At 40.6% G+C, this 16,921-nt stretch overlaps 1 protein-coding gene across 1 annotated transcript in view; it reads left to right on the forward strand.

The window, feature by feature from the left end:
• Window positions 1-16,921, forward strand: part of LOC124262886 (ubiquitin carboxyl-terminal hydrolase 38-like) — a 66,887-nt gene that overhangs the window by 7,894 nt on the left and 42,072 nt on the right. The gene's annotated exons all lie outside the window — the stretch shown is intronic.

A 16,921-nucleotide genomic window follows, 5' to 3' on the forward strand; every position in this document is an offset into this window, starting at 1 on the left:
AGTGATCAACAGCATGAGCATCGGTCTACGCAGTTGGGAACCGATGACATATGTCAGCGTGCCTGACCACCTGATCCCATAAGTCACCTCTTACGACAAGCTGAAGATTACTATCAATATTCTACCCCAATTCTTCACGGGTCTAACAGCAAACAGTGCTGCCCTGCTTACATTTTCAGTAAAAATACTTCAACATATAGTTTTAGTTTCAAGAAAGTAATATTTTTGTTTACTATAAACAGTTCTTTTCCTCAGTATTAAAAAAATGTATAACATTATTTCAAAGTAATTTTTTGTTAAATTATTAAGAAGTGTGGAAAATAGGAATGTAGCTTTAAAAGCAACCATATGTTTACACTTCATCCGGTAGAGATCAATGTTTTAATACCAGATTGCACCCTACTTTGATATTGATTATGAAAATAATCCTTCCTCCTGTGATGCTAATTCTAGAGAGTCCTAATGACAGATCCTCAGACTCTAACACGTGCCCTCATTACTGACAAATCTAGAAGTCAATAAGAGCACTGAAAAACAATGATATTGAACATGAAAAAGCTAAGACATATGTGACACAGGCATGGAGACAGGGTACATTAGGAAAATAGCATTAAGATGCATAAGGAAAGTTGCATTAGTGACAGTGCTCTAGGCTCAAGTCCTGTCGCTGCTTTACACAGGCCTCTTAAACCCATTTCTTTGGAGATGGAGGTGCAGTCACTATCCCGCTGTGTAGCAAACACTTCAGCTATGAATACACAATGCCATTTAGAAAGTGGTCAAATGTAACATACGTTATATTTGGGATAGCGCTATCTTAGGGACCGTTCATAGTGTATGGCTAGGGGGGAATGATGATGATTTTAAGCGGGGTCACCCATTTTGTTCTGGGGAGGTAGGGGGTCATCAATTTTGTACACATTATTCTAGGGGGGTCAGCAATTTGGAACATAAAAATATTTAAATATTTTGTTTTAAAAATATGGGAAGCGGGAGCGTCAATGACTTTGTACATGACATGCAGGGGGGTCACTTACTTTGTACATAAATTTTAGGGGGGGGCATTCACATTGTACATGCTTCTCCATAAAAATCATCACACACATGCACACGCGCGCGCGTGCACACACACGCACACGCACACACACCAAGCCATGCATTATATACAGTCCCTTAGTAAAGTACAGAAGTCGGTGGAAGTCGCGGTGGCTGAGCGGGTTTGGTGCCTGACTCTTGAGGGTGTGGGTTCGAATCCTGGATGGGACTCAACCCAACAAAAGTTTTAGAATCTGTACTTTACTGAGAAAGTGTAGTCCCAAATATAACATGTTACAAACACATCAGCTGTTCCAGTACAGTATAGAACATCTGTAGGAGAGGGGGAGGTATATGTTTGAAAAGAATTCATGAAAGAATTAGCCAATAGTTACAATTTTCTCCAATCTGAACCCAAAACATAACCTAATATCAGGTTTATACCTGTATTTCAGAGGAAGAGTTTTGACCAATAAAAGGATGTTTGGAGGTCAATATTTAGGGGAGTAGTTTGTTAGGTGGTACTCTGTCTTGCAGTCCCTGTAACATATCATTTTTCCTTAATGTAATACAAATACCAACAAAATATGTTTTACGAATAAAAGTTTATAGAAATTGTCACATCTTTCCTGCTGACAGTTTGCCATGTTTCTGGCATGTTGATAAATACATTTCAAGGTCATTACATCTTATTTACTTTGAATGCAATACTTTTTACATGTTAACAACATATTTACCATTTGTAGCTTACATTATATAAAATAGGTCAAGATTAGATCTGAATGTATAGAAGCTTTTTTATGAGCATCAAAGCATCTCGCAGTTCTCTTTGCCAGACCATCATTTAGATTCGAATGTTACGGTGGTTGTTTACTGCTATATGGAAAGTTCGTTGAAGCGTGCCCCATAGCCTGTAAGGCCCATTTACAGCAGGGTCCTCATGCTATGTAGATCATACATTTGTTATCTCCTATGTTCGTCAATGTCTTCTAAAGTAAACTGTTTGAATTTTTCCTTGAAGCATAGACTTCATCGTGCATAATGTGAAGTTAAAGAATAATATTGAGAAAGGTGACCCCAAGCTCAAGATTTGAAGGACATTTAAAGAAATGTAACATACCTCGTGCAATGATGTTTGTAGACTGTTTTGTAAATAATCATTTCATGTTTCTTCAGAGGCTCTTGGTATTGAAAGTCCTAATAAATAGTCTTTTAAAGAAACTTGTGTAGCATGTTTTAGGATGGGTCTTAATTTTCCTTTTTACAATCTTGCCTATTTTCAGAAATGTTTGCTCAAACTTTCTGTAACCTATGAACATAAAATGCTTTGCTACTTGCATTTGAAATATTGCATATGTGTGGGATGTATGCATGTTTAAAGCCAGTTAAACCTGTCTCTTGATTGGTCTCTATCGAATACCTGTGTGTAGTAAATTTCTGTTAAGTCGAATAAGCTCACATAGGAACACTAGATTCTTCTGATAATGAAGCTAAACGCCAAGTTCGGGCTGTTGGGATTGAATGTTTTACATAGAGACTGCTCTATTAAAGTAACCTACCTCTTGAATGGCCTTGATAATCATTTGTAGCTGAATCTGGCAAAATTCTGTTCAGTTGAGTAAGCTTAGTTATTGATAGTTCACATAGACTAAATCTTACTGAAAATGAAGCTAAACAACAAGTTAAGGCTATTGCTTGGAGTACATGATGATGGTGAAAACAATACCAGCTATCTGCAGCCTTCCTTGGCCAGTCAGGTCAAGAATGGATTGCCCACAAAACAAACCAAGCAATTGTACTGGCTCCTAACAATCCCCCCGACCACCCACCCCCAAGAAAAGGACTTCATGGACATTCTGTATGAGAATTTTTATGGCCAGTATGCAGTTTTGATTTGGGTGTAATATATGAACACCTATTATGTGAACTTAAGCTAGATATTAAGGGATTATGGGATTCGATGGTGGCACTTGAAAAAAATGATGATGGTTGGTAATTTCTTTAGAATTCCTTAGATTATTGTTATTATCGTAGCAGTTTATGAGTATCAGTGGCATAAAAAATCCTTTTCGTTCTGATTTTGTTTACTTCTGAATTCCTTTTTTATGTTGATGGATCCATAAGCCAAGTAAACATGAAAAAGAAGGGCCTTTAACGTGACAAAAATATTCCTAAGTGGACTCTGTACTTGTGGCTGAAGTCATAGATGACAGTAAAGCGTGCTCTTTGGAAGGAAGAAGGGCAAAGAAATTGTCAAAGAGTGCAAAAAATGCTGAACATGTGCAATATCAGAAAGTCGATTTTCCTTCTTAGAGATACTAGAAAACAAAATGTATGTTCGGTTTCTTTCCAAATTGACTTCTAACATATGCAACATTTGTCAGTGACGATGTGAGGAGATGATGTACACATGATTTATTTATGAAGTCCATTTTTAAAAGTCAAGTGACGTAAGTAGGTCAATGTGTCCTTTCTTCACATTCATAGAGGTAACCCGGAGCAGATTGCCTGCCATTGTGTGTGTTCATCTTTCACCTTGAGATGGGATCTGAGAACATAATGATCCTGGGTAAAATATACAATACATACAGAGGTATCAACTCTGTTTTCTTAGTCAGCCCCTGTTCGGCCTCTCAGGGGGCCGAACAGGTGCCCCATGTGTGCCCAATATTTGAGCTAAAAATTAGGAATTGTTACCACTCTTGAATTGGGTTAGTGTATTGCTTCCATGTATCATATTCCTTCTTTGAATGGCATTTTAGAAGTTAGAAGTAGATGGAACAAGTTTATATGGATGACAACATCTTTTATTCTTGAGCATGACGTTTCGATACAGGTTCTTGTATCGTTTTCAAGTATGAATGGTACAGAGAGTACAGGTGATATATATACAACAGAAGACTAATTAACAACGTTGAGGTGAAATTAACAATGTGATGATACAGAATAAAGGGATAACAGAGGATTACAGGGATAAACATAGAGGCCAGTGAGGCCAATGATACACAGAGAGTAGAATGTATACGAGATTAACAATATCACCCTTGTGGGTATATATATTTTGTTTTCATGAAACAATTATCTGGTAGATAATAAGACTACATAAAATAATATTAGTCAGTATTTCTGTAGCACTAGTAATAATCGACAAGGTGCATGTTCAAAGTGCACACTAGACATGATAGAGATGTTAAAGTCCATGGGCAATAACATATATTATTATAAGCATGTGTGGTTTTTAGTTTGGATTTATGATGAGAGTTTGATGGTTAGAGGCAGGTTATTCCATAGGTAAGGAGCTGTATAACTATAACCGAAATAGTGCTTTGCCCATAGGTGGTGAGTTTGAAATTTGGTCCTTGGAGAAGACTGAGGTCCTGAGACCACAGAGTTCTATGCACTCTGTAAGCAAATCCGTGAGGTATGATGGTGCCATCTTGTTGTGACATTTGTCTGCTATACACAGTACTTTGAAGGTGATTCTTGCTTCACCTGGGAACACCGGACTGGTGTTATATGTCACATTGTTGGTGTTCTTGTTCTTCTCATGGAAACAAAAAGTTTTTGGTTATTTTACTACTGTCAACCAATACGACCATTGTGTTATTTACTCTGTGGTAATTTCAGACTCTGGAAATTTAGGTCATACGTGGCTGGTAGTATGAGGAGGTTTTTCTTTATGCCGGAATGTGAACGCTTGTGTGGTCATCACCCAGGGCTTCAGGTAGTTACCACTAGTATGGTGCAAGGTTTTATATCATGCACTACTAACCTGAACTCTTTGCATCCTTTTCAGTAGGTTTCAACAGGGTTGTTGTATTGAATATTGTAACTGAGTTTACACGACTGAACTAAACAGTATTAGACTTGGGCTTCTGACTAGTATCACAGAATGTGTGCATATCATCTGTATCAAGACCAGAGATGCCAGCCCATACGATTTTATCGTATTCATTAAAAAAAACACACAAAATACGCGACTACGAAGGCAGTAAAAACAAACGAATTTTATAAAATAATACATTAAATTCAATTATCAAATAGTATACGTACCATACACAATAAATTTCAACCACATTTCAACCATTATTCAGTATCAAGCTATAAGTGGATACTTACTACTGATTTAGGTGAGTACAATGTTAATAACAAGGTCTTAGACAATATATTTACATTTTTTATTTAATATGAAAATTCTTTGGAAAAGTTCATTCTAATTTTGGCCAGAAAATACTAATTTTTGCATCATTTTTTGGCCAAAATACTAATTGGGCTAAATTAGGGTTGGCATCCCTGCAAGCACTGAAGGTCTGTTTCATAACATTATAATATATAGCATGTATTGCCTTTCATATCTAGGCTTACGAGACCAAAAGAAATGTTATTTGACAGTATTTGATACTATTGTCAGACCAGTTCATTAGTCAAAAACTGTCCTTTGAGTACTCTTTATACATCATCATCGCCTCAAGTGGAACATTTATGTCTCTGATCTTCACTGATTATGATGCTTGATCAGCAGAATCTTGTGCTCCTAGTTATAACATCATACCTGTGTGACATGGGCTGTGGCTTTGGTGATGCTGATGATGACTGGCTTGATTCATCAAGGTGACAACACAATTGTGAGGAGACAAACTCTTTTTTTGTATGGCATGTGCTGAGCATTGTTAAGTGGCATTCTTGATGATGTAGTATAGTACTTTGTTTGCCATGAAATGAAATCTGCTTTGCGGATGCCAATATTTCAATGTTTAAATCTATTATGTTTTCTTGCAAAGAGTGGAAAATCAATAAAATATTTAGTAAAGCTTATGCATGATCATAAAATTATAAAGCTTGTCTAGTTTACATTTAACAGCTGTGCATACTGACATGTCTCGAAGTTCTTAAACTGAATACCAAGACAAATCGAGTGATACGCCAGATGCACAAAGTGGGGCAGTAGGGACCTTTATTTCTTGTCACTCTAAGTTATCCGAGATAGCTATTTTCCACTCATTTTTCACTGTCTTAAAGCACTGTACCTAACAAGACACCTACCAGAAATAGTTCTTTTTGTAACCACTCCAATTGTCATGCCTTAAAATTTGAGATTTCCAAGAAACATACATTGTACTGAAACTCTGAAGTTGCAATAAAAACCTATTCTTACATTGTTCACGGATTTATGATGACATATTGTATATTAAAGTGATATTAAAGTGCCAGTGCCTTGTCACATGTAAGTATGACATAACCCATGTGTTTAGTGGAGCGAGAGCATGTGGCACAGTGTATGTTATCCATGCAGATCATGCAAAACTTGCTGGATTCACAAGAAGGAAGACTCATTTTTCGTAGTGTGTTATTACTGTAACATACACAATAAAATGTGTCCTTGTCATGAACCTTAAGTAATTTTTAAAAAGAAGTTAGAGGTGCTTGATTCAAATACAGTTGGAACTCAAGGACCGAAGGATCCTGTTTCACACACTGTAAAGGCAAGCTTTTAACCATATTGAAGATCACACAGTGTTTGCATATAAGTTTTCAGTAGGCTAGTATGTCATGAATTTACAACCCCCACAAGACTGCTGAGTGCAGAATAGTACTCACATTGCTTACAACCGCTTCATCTGTCTGGTTGATTGTGTGCAATAAACCCTTTTAATAGTTGCTCACATTATTGACCACTGGTTCATCAGATTCAAACTTGTACATTTCAAGGCTGTTCTTGGTCCTTTGTACTAAATTTGTAGACATTGCTGGCCAGAAAAGGCCCTGGCATCTCGTGCTGGTTGCTAGATGTTTGGTGAGGTGTTTAGTTTAACATCATATTGTCCTATTCAGCTATGTGACTACAGACAGTAAATAGTCTGTCCAGATTTGATAAACCAGTGATTGATATTAAGAGCAATATCCCAATATCATCATCTGGATATACTCATAGAAATGAATAAGGGAACACTTGAAAGTACAAGTGTTCATTTATTTATTTCAAGAATTTCACCCACAGTGCAATACATATCTTGTGAAGAAACCTGGAAAAGAATATAGGAACACTTTACTTTCATGTGTTCCCTTATTCGTTTCCATGAGGATATAATGACATGTAATCAAAGAAACCACAGAACCTGCCTACCTGTTCTATTGTGCTCTGGGACGATACGTTGTAGGTTGACATGTAGGAACTGTAGGTTATTGGAGATTCTAACCTGGAATTTACAAGTAGTGTTTCTATTGTAAGATAGGACCCAGATCTGGGTTTTGGGCTCCTGTTACTGGCAGCTAGTACATCACCCATGGACCACTGGGCATGCTTTCAGTCGCTGGATTACCTGGATAAACCTGGTTTTTTGTACAGGCTATCTTGCTGTGGCTGGAATATTTCAGATTGTATGACATGCTAGGATTTAGTGACAGTAACAAGTTCCAACTACCCCGATAGTCAGTTTTGACGGATAATGTAGCCATAGTGGGTAAGATTGTTGGATGCGAGTGTGTCTGGTGGTACAGTTACATGTTGCAGAATGATCTGATCATACTTTGTAGCTGTCAAGTGCAAACCCTTTTACATAACAAGTTGGTATGTGTTGTAAATATGCCAGGTGATCATCATTAACTGGGTAAAACAAGGATTCGTGGCTCAGAGTCAGTATACTCTTTCGTAGTGTACCATCCATCTTAAAACTGCAGTATGAGTTGTCAGTGGGCTAGGACTGAGTACCTGGCATAAGTCCGGAATAGTGCAAGCAGCAGACACTGACACATACAATCATATTAAACACGCTCACACTCACCCCCTCTCCCCTGCCCACACACACACACATGCACCCATCATAACACACTCACACCCAAACACACTCACACTCACCCCCTCTCCCCTGCACGCACACACACATGCCCCCATCATAACACACACGCCACACTCACACCCAAACACACACTCACACTCACCCTCTCCCTTGCCCCACACACACACATGCCCCCATCATAACACACCTCCTACACCCAAACACACCCCACACTCACCCCTCTCCCCTGCACCACACACACACACATGCACCCATCATAACACACTCACACCCAAACACACACTCACACTCTCACCCTCTCTCCCTTGCCCCACACACACATGCCCCCATCATAACACACTCCACTGCCCTCACACATGCTCACACTCTCACACCCAAACACACTCACACTCACCCTCTCCCCTGCCCGCACACACACATGCACCCATCATAACACACCCTCACACCCAAACACTCACACTCTCTCCCTCATTTGCCCACAGAAACACACATGCCCCCATCATAACACACCTCCACGCCACACTCACACCTAAAATATGCACACTCACACACACTCACCCTCTCTCCTGCCTGCACACACACATGCACCCCATCATAACACTCCACGCCACACTCACACCCAAACACACACTCACACCCCACCCTCCTCCTTGCCTCACACACACATGCACCCATCATAACACACTCCACGCCACACTCACACTCACACCCAAACACACTCACACTCACCCTCTCCCCTGCCCGTGACACACACACACATGCACCCATCATAACACACTCACACCCAAACACACTCTTCACACTCATCCCTCTCCCTTGCTCCAAGACATGTAATTTTACACACTGGCACATGCCCCATCATAACACACCTTCCACGCCACACACACACCCAAACACACACACCTTTCACTTCACTCCTGTGCCTCAAGATACACACATGCACCCATCATAACACACTTCACTCACTCACCTCTCCTTGCTCCAGACACACACACATGCACCCATCATAATACACTTCCACGCCACACTCACACCTAAACACACTTCACACTCTCACCCTCTCCTGCCCAGAGACACACACACCCATGCCCCCATCATAATTCACTCACACTCACACCTCTCCCCTTGCCCGCACACACACACATGCACCCATCATAACACACCTCCCCCACGCCACACTCACACCCAAACACACTCCACACTCACCCCCTCTCCTGCCCAAGACACACACACATGCACCCATCATAACACACACTCACGCCACACTCAGCACACCCAAACACACTCACACTCACCCTCTCCCCTGCCTCAAGACACACACATGCCCCATCATAACACACTCACCTCTTCACTCACACCCAAACACACTCACACTCACCCTCTCCCTTGCCCGCACACACACATGCCCCCATCATAACACACTCACGCTCACACTCACACCCAAACACACTCACACTCACCCCCTCTCTCCTGCCCGCACACACACATACACCCATCATAACACACTCCACGCCACACTCACACACCCAAACACACTCCCACTCACCCCTCTCCCCTGCCCGCACACACACACATGCACCCATCATAACACACTCACACTCACCCCCTCTCCCTTGCCCCCAAGAGACACACAGACATGCACCCATCATAACACACTCACGCCACACTCACACCCAAACACACTCACACTCACACCCTCTCTCCTTGCCTGCATGACACACACATGCCCCCATCATAACACACACTCCCACGCCACACTCTCTTACCACCCAAACACACTCACACTGATCCCCTCTCTCCTGCCCGCACTTCACACACACATGCACCCATCATAACACACTCACACCCAAACACACTCCACACACACTCTCTCCCTGCATGCACACAAACATGCCCCCCCATCATAACACACTCTACACCCAAATACACCTCCACACTCACCCCCTTTCCCCTGCCCACACACACACATGCACCCATCATAACACACTCACACCCAAACACACTCACACTCACCCCTCTCCCCTGCACGCACACACACATGCCCCCATCATAACACACTCACACCCAAACACACTCACCCCCTTTCCCCTTGCCCTTGTACACACACACATGCACCCATCATAACACACTCACACCCAAACACACTCACACTCACCCCTCCTCTCCCTGCCCGCACACACACATGCCCCCCATCATAACACACTCATGCTCACACACTCACACCCAAACACACTCACACTCTACCCTCTCCCCTGCCCGCACACACACACATGCACCCATCATAACACACTCCTACACTCACCCTCTCCCCCTGCCCGCCACACACACACATGCACCCATCATAACACACTTCACGCCACACTCACACCTAAATACACTCACTCACCCCTCTCTCCCTGCCTGCACACACACATGCACCCATCATAACACACTCACACTCACCCTCTCTCCACTTGCCTTCAAGCACACACACATGCACCCATCATAACACACTCACGCTCACACTCACACCCAAACACACTCACACTCACCCCCTCTCTCCTGCCCGCACACACACATGCACCCATCATAACACTCTCACACCACCACACTCACACCCAAACACACTCACACTCAACCCTCTCTCCCTTGCCCAAGACACACACACATGCACCCATCATAACACACGCCTCACACACTCACACCCAAACACACTCACTCACCCCCTCTCCCCTGCCCGCACACACACATGCACCCATCATAACACACTCACACTCACCTCCTCTCCCCTGCCCGCACACACACATGCACCCATGCACGCCCTGCCTGTTCAACTCATCCACTCACTCACTCAACCACTCTCTCATCAGCTTGCTCACATTCCTACCTAGCAGCTTGTCCAGCTACCAACTCAACCTTCCATTTATTAGTGTAATTGATGTGTGAAAGTCTTTTTCTTTCATGTATTTTGGTATATACTCAACAACCAACTGCCAGCTCACCAACTCAATCACTTATCCTATCACATGCAATATGTGAAAAACAACCCTTTTCTTTGGCTTTGCTATTCTTTTGCTCATTCACCAAGCGTATGGCAAATTTGCAAAATGTTGAGTTCAGTGTACGAACGCACACTTAAGTTGACAAGTGTATATTCATCCATATGCAGCCATAATGCACACTACTGTGTCACAGTGATAATACATGAGCATGTCTTCACATACCTTAGCTTTGATAACACTCCTGACCTAACCATATGGGAGGTCTCATTTCACTCTTATGTCAATTCATGGCGAACACAAATGCAACCCTGAGTTCACAGCTGGGGCATACATTATTCATCTTGAAATATGTAACCTGAACTAAAAATGTGAGGGATCGTGAATATGTGGGGAAATATTTTTGTTGTTGTGAAACCTGAGGTTTTTTACATGTGCATAGTACATACAGATATTTCATGATCCTTATATTTGTTCAGTATCTATGTGGAATATGTTTGATATTTTGAATTTCTATCCAAGTGACACTCTCTTTGGGACCAAGGTCAGGCCAGACCAATTTTATTTCTTGTTTTATGGATCCGCTGGTCATATTTTTTCAAGAATAAGAAAAAAAAAATCATTTGCCCCACTCAAAAATAAAATCCTCATGTTTTTATTGGCCAAAAATGTAAACATACATAAAAAAATTTTGATTGTTTTTTGCCCCATGTACACTTCATAAATTGTTAAAAATAAAATACTTTTAGTATTTAAAAGGAATATTACTTTGACTGGTGATTTTTATTTTTTTCCCTCCTGCCTTTAGGTTTTCTGAGGACAAAAATCTGTAAAATAAGAAATAAAATTGGTCTGGCCTCAGAATAATTACCCAGTACATGTAAGAAGCATGTGTTGGGTGGTCAGGCCAGGACCTGATTTCTGGAAACAAACTTAAGTCTCAGTTATAACTCAAATCTTGAGTTTTTACTCAAATTGAGAAAACTTTTAAAAAAAAGAATTTCTCGAAGAAAACTGAGTTTGTTTTTTGTCTGAACTTGTTTTTTGTCTGAATTTGAGTATCCTACGTAGGTAACTTAAGTCATTATTTGAAGTCAAAATGGCATTTAGGAGAAGGCAACAACGCTGTCAGAAAAACAAGACTAGAGTGGAGAGAGGGTTAATCGAGTTAAAGTTTGTTTCGAAGGGAATAATGTCACTGTTTGAAACAACAGCCACTTACCTAACATTAGGGTTATGACACAGATGCCCTGATTCATCTTATTAATGTTAACAACAATATGATCAGGGCCAAAGCAATTATGTCTTATTGCCTTTGTCAAGACAGGAATGTTTCGTATTTTGACAAGGATGTCCTGATCCCCTAAAATATCCAGTGCCATTGTGAAGTTTATTAAAATAACATTGACCCTAATGTGTGCTGTAACAAATCAGTTGGATACTTGTATCCATTGAGGTGAATATGTAACATGCAGAATTTGTGATTGGTGTGAATATTGTTTGTTCACTGGGCCAGGTATAGAAACACTGGGCTAAGGAAACCCATATTGCCCTGTTAGAATTGGTCTCCAGTAACATGTGCTTTTGGTAAAAGGCTTTTGGATGTATGGGGGATTTGTTTGAGTGTGTGGATGTATATTGCTCTGATCTTTGCTCACGGTATCAATCACCTGAGTGTGTGGTCCCTATCGGTTGTTTACAGGCTGATGCCATTGAACTAGGTTATGGTTGAGTGTGGCAAACAAACAAGCTATTGTTTACATACTTATTTCAGGGGTTATGTCACGACACCTGGCAGTCTCAAGCAGTGAATATGGGAAAACAAACAGTTTTAACTTACAGGTTCACAAAAATGGGTCAGACACTGTTCTTGAATAATTATGTAAAGGCTTTGGCTCCATCACTGGATGAGTTTTTGACAATGTCAAAAAACAATGGACATGATATATACCTGTGTTTGAGCTCTTCCTGACTCATACTATCAGTGGATAATCAGACTAATAATGTTGTTATCATGGTTATACACTAACATCATGTATAAAACAGTCATCTAGCTTAGAGGATGTCACTGTGGTTTGGCTCTAGGTCCTTGATGAAAGTGATGTCTATAGACATACCTGCATTATGGTGAAATAATGTGATTGTGATTCAGGAAATTACAATGTGAGTTAAGCAGACCTGTATGAACATCATGTCTGAAATACTTCCGGATTGTTATCTGCAGTGACCATCTTCCTTGTACTTTATCTGGAGTTGTTTCTTTTTCTGAGTAGATTTCTCATCAGTTCTGCCATGCTATAAATGTAATGTTTGTCAACTATCAGAATTACAATGTAGTTTAGTGATTGCAGGCTGTTTACTAACTGTCATGGATCCGTGAAGATCCGGGGTAGAATAGGTCTTCAGCAACCAATGCTTGCTACAAAAGGCGACTATGCTTGTTGTAAGAGGTGACTAACGGGATCAGGTGGTCAGGCTTGCTGACTTGGTTGACACATGTCATCGGTTCCCAATTGCATAGATCCATGCTCATTCTTTTGATCACTGGATTGTCTGGTCCAGACTTGATTATTTACAGACAGCCGCCATATAGCTGGAATATTGCTGAGTGTAAAATTAAACTCACTCACTCACTACTAATTGTCATGAGAGGTGGAGGTATGAAATGGTTGTGAAAGGAGGTTTATCCTTTTAAGGTTCCAGATGTATAAATGTGTAGGGTTGGTTCGAATTGAGAAGCAGGTTTATTGGCTTTGGTTATACCAGGTAGATCATTAGATGTGGAACTGGCTTTGGTTCCTGAAGTGGTTGATGTGGTTTTTTTGGTATTAATGTTGAAGTTAGAGTAGTTGAAGTCATGGGTATGGGTGTCGGAATTGCGGTTTACAGGTCTGTGGTTTAGAGAGCATCAGATGTGGATGTAGTTGGAGTCGTGGGTATGGGTGTCGGAAGTGCGGTTTACAGGTCTGTGGTTTAGGGAGCATCAGATGTGGATGTAGTTGGAGTCATGGGTATGGGTGTCGGAAGTGCGGTTTACAGGTCTGTGGTTTAGAGAGCATCGGATGTGGATGTAGTTGAAGTCATGGCTGTGGTTGTGGATGTTAGAAGTGTGTTCAGTGGTTTGTGGAAAAGATCATTGGATATGGACGTGGATGTGGTTGGAGACCTTAGTGTTTTTGTGGGTGTTGGAAGTGTGTTTGCAGGTTTGTGGTAAAGACCATTAGATGTGGAAGTGGATGCCTAGGGTGTTGGAAGTGTGTTTATTGGCTGGGGTATAGATCATATGTGTTTGTTGTTGTTGTTGTATGGATATGGAACAGGTTGTAGGTCTGAATGATGCAGGTGCAAGCAACGTATGTTTTGTTTGAAATGGTGTTTTAAAGACAGGGCTGAGGATCCCAGTGAAAAGTGATAGCCATGAAGTTATTGTCCCTTGTGCTGTTGATTTTGATGAAGTAGTTCAAATTACAGACCAAAGTTGGCTGTGGTAGTTTCCCTTACAGCTCAGGGGGCCGTTGTACAAAGCAACCTTAGCACTTCGCAAGTCGTACGTCTATGTTAAGGTGTGGGAGTTACGATCACCTTAGCGCAAAGATCGCTTTGTACAAAGGCACCCTGGTGACTAATGTCCTCAATACCTTTGTGTCTCACTTGATTTTGGTTCCTAAACCTGCCTGAGTGGTAGGTCCGACTTTCCAATGTGTATACAGGGCTTGATTTAAGAGATGTTAACCTACTTGCACCAGGTGCAACCTAAGATAAAAACCTAGTTGACCAGCCAAATTCCAGTTGCACTGTACTTATTGCAATATGTAATGACAGAAATGTGCACCAGTGCAAGTAACAAAGCACTAAATCGAGCCCTGGTACATGTGTAAGGGTTTTCTGACTCCCTGTTAGGTGTTTTTTTACTTGAAAAAACAATACATAGCTGTGTTTGTTTTGTGTTGTTGTCCAAATGGATGGTGACACCACACTCTTGGGTGGGTTTCACTCAAAGAAGTGATAAATACTGATTATAGAGCATACCTATATTTACCTGCTTTCTCTACACTTCAGTTACGAGGTCTGTTCTGAAAATTCATGTTTGACACAGCTGAATGAATGTGAACTGACAGTTGTAGATAAGTGCAGGAACTGATTACTATAATCTGTGCTGTACAAGTTTGCAGAATGTCGTTTCATTGAATATGGAGCTGTGTTCTTCTTTTGTATGAGATCAAAGATTATCGCTGTTTTTCAACTGTGAATTGACTATTGGATATTACATGGTCAACTATCACAGTCCCCTTAACCAACCGGCATGTCAGGTGCATATATGTTAATTAGTGGTTTGTTGTGATTTTCTACCATCAGTTGGTGAGTGAGTGAGTTTAGTTTTACGCTGCTTTCAGCAATATTCCAGGAATATCACAGTGGGGAACACCAGAAATGGGCTTCACACATTGTACCCATGTGGGGAATCGAACCCGGGTCTTTGGAGTGACAAGTGAACGCTTTTAACCACTAGGCTACCCCACTGCCCAACTATCAGTTGGAGCAGGGGCATGCTAAAGCAATGCAATTCGCTGGTGCTTTCAAATCCTTGTTTGCCCAATAATGTTTCTGGGTGTTTGGCAGCTGAGACAGCATCACTTCGGGCTTTCTTCCATTTTAAAACTGACATGCAGCGATATGAAATGAACATTGTTCAAAGTGGTGTTAAGTGCAACTCACTCCTCTCCAAATTCATGGTAGACATTAAAGTTTCTATTCAAAGTTAGCACATCTTGGTGCTTCTGTTCTCCCAAGATGGTGTTTCATTCAATATTTTTCATGGATATTATGTAGTTTTGTCTTATTAACATAGTTATTTAGTGTCAACTCCCTTGATAACAACCTTTCTATTTCTGTTTTATTTTTGTGACTGGTTTCTGATGCCATCAGTGTTATACCACAGTTAGGCAATACAGTGTTGTAATCATGATGGTCTTGGTACAGCTGCACTCAACTTGTAGCCAACACATCAGTTACATTACTGAATCACAATACAAATAAATGTTTTAAAATGTAGTGACTAAGCCTCCTTGTACTTTATAGATGAATATGGTGGTACTATATATAAACCTTTAGTGTTGGCAGTTAAACATAAAAGTTGTTCTTGTCAGTACCGTATTCTTAAAGCTTAAAAATAATTGGGGGTTCCTAGGTTCAAACACTACTGCAGCAAACCTCTACCTCAAAACCTTTTACTAATCAACATTCTATATTCTATGAAGTGGCAAAGTGTTGGCCAGGTCGTTCGGTACAATGTGTCAGGACCATCCTTGGTGCCGCCCACACTGACATAGCTGCAAATTGCTGATTGATAAAAATTACATGATCCTTTTTGAGCGATTTTGACTTAATGAACGTTTTGAAACTTGCATCACATGCATGCTTCTTTAAACTCATTATGTCATTCGAGACATATTAAGCTATTTGTCCCTCTTCTCTTGAGACGTAATTTTTACTCTTCATTTTAAATGGGACATTTTAAATATCTCCCTTTTTGTACCGTGTCTTTAGTTAGGTAGACCATGTCATATTTTTAAGTTCAATGGTAAATAGTCTTAAGGCGTGTTTATCTTCCATGCTTTGTGATCACAGATATTTAAACTGTAACATATAGGACAGTCCCACTACAGGTACTTTTTAACATGTTTTATGATGATCTAATACATCTACAATGCTTTGATATGATTGTGACATCGGAATTTCTAGTCTTGCTGTTCTACCTCTCTTTCTTCAATCGGTTAATTCTATGGAATATTTTTAACTTTCATGCAGTGATGATTCAATATGTGAATTTCTTTTCACATTTCTTAGCCCTCCTTCTTGAATTGGGTTCAACTATGTGCATCATTTTAAATTTTCATGCAGTCATGATCATAAATGTGATGCTGGAATTTATATTCATATTTCCTTTCTGTCCTTAAATCATGACATGGTGTATGGAGGATTTTTACATTTTGATGCAGTGTTGGAAAACGCGTGTAAATTTTGATGGTAAAAGGGTAGAAGAGTTGATGAGGCAGACACCTTAAGCTTTGATACTTATTGGCTTTTAGGGCACTGGTACCTCAAGATTGC

The sequence above is a fragment of the Haliotis rubra genome, unplaced genomic scaffold (genome assembly GCF_003918875.1).
Source record: "Haliotis rubra isolate DU_JTF1 unplaced genomic scaffold, ASM391887v1 Scf86, whole genome shotgun sequence".
NCBI classification, from domain to species: Eukaryota; Metazoa; Mollusca; class Gastropoda; order Lepetellida; family Haliotidae; genus Haliotis; species Haliotis rubra.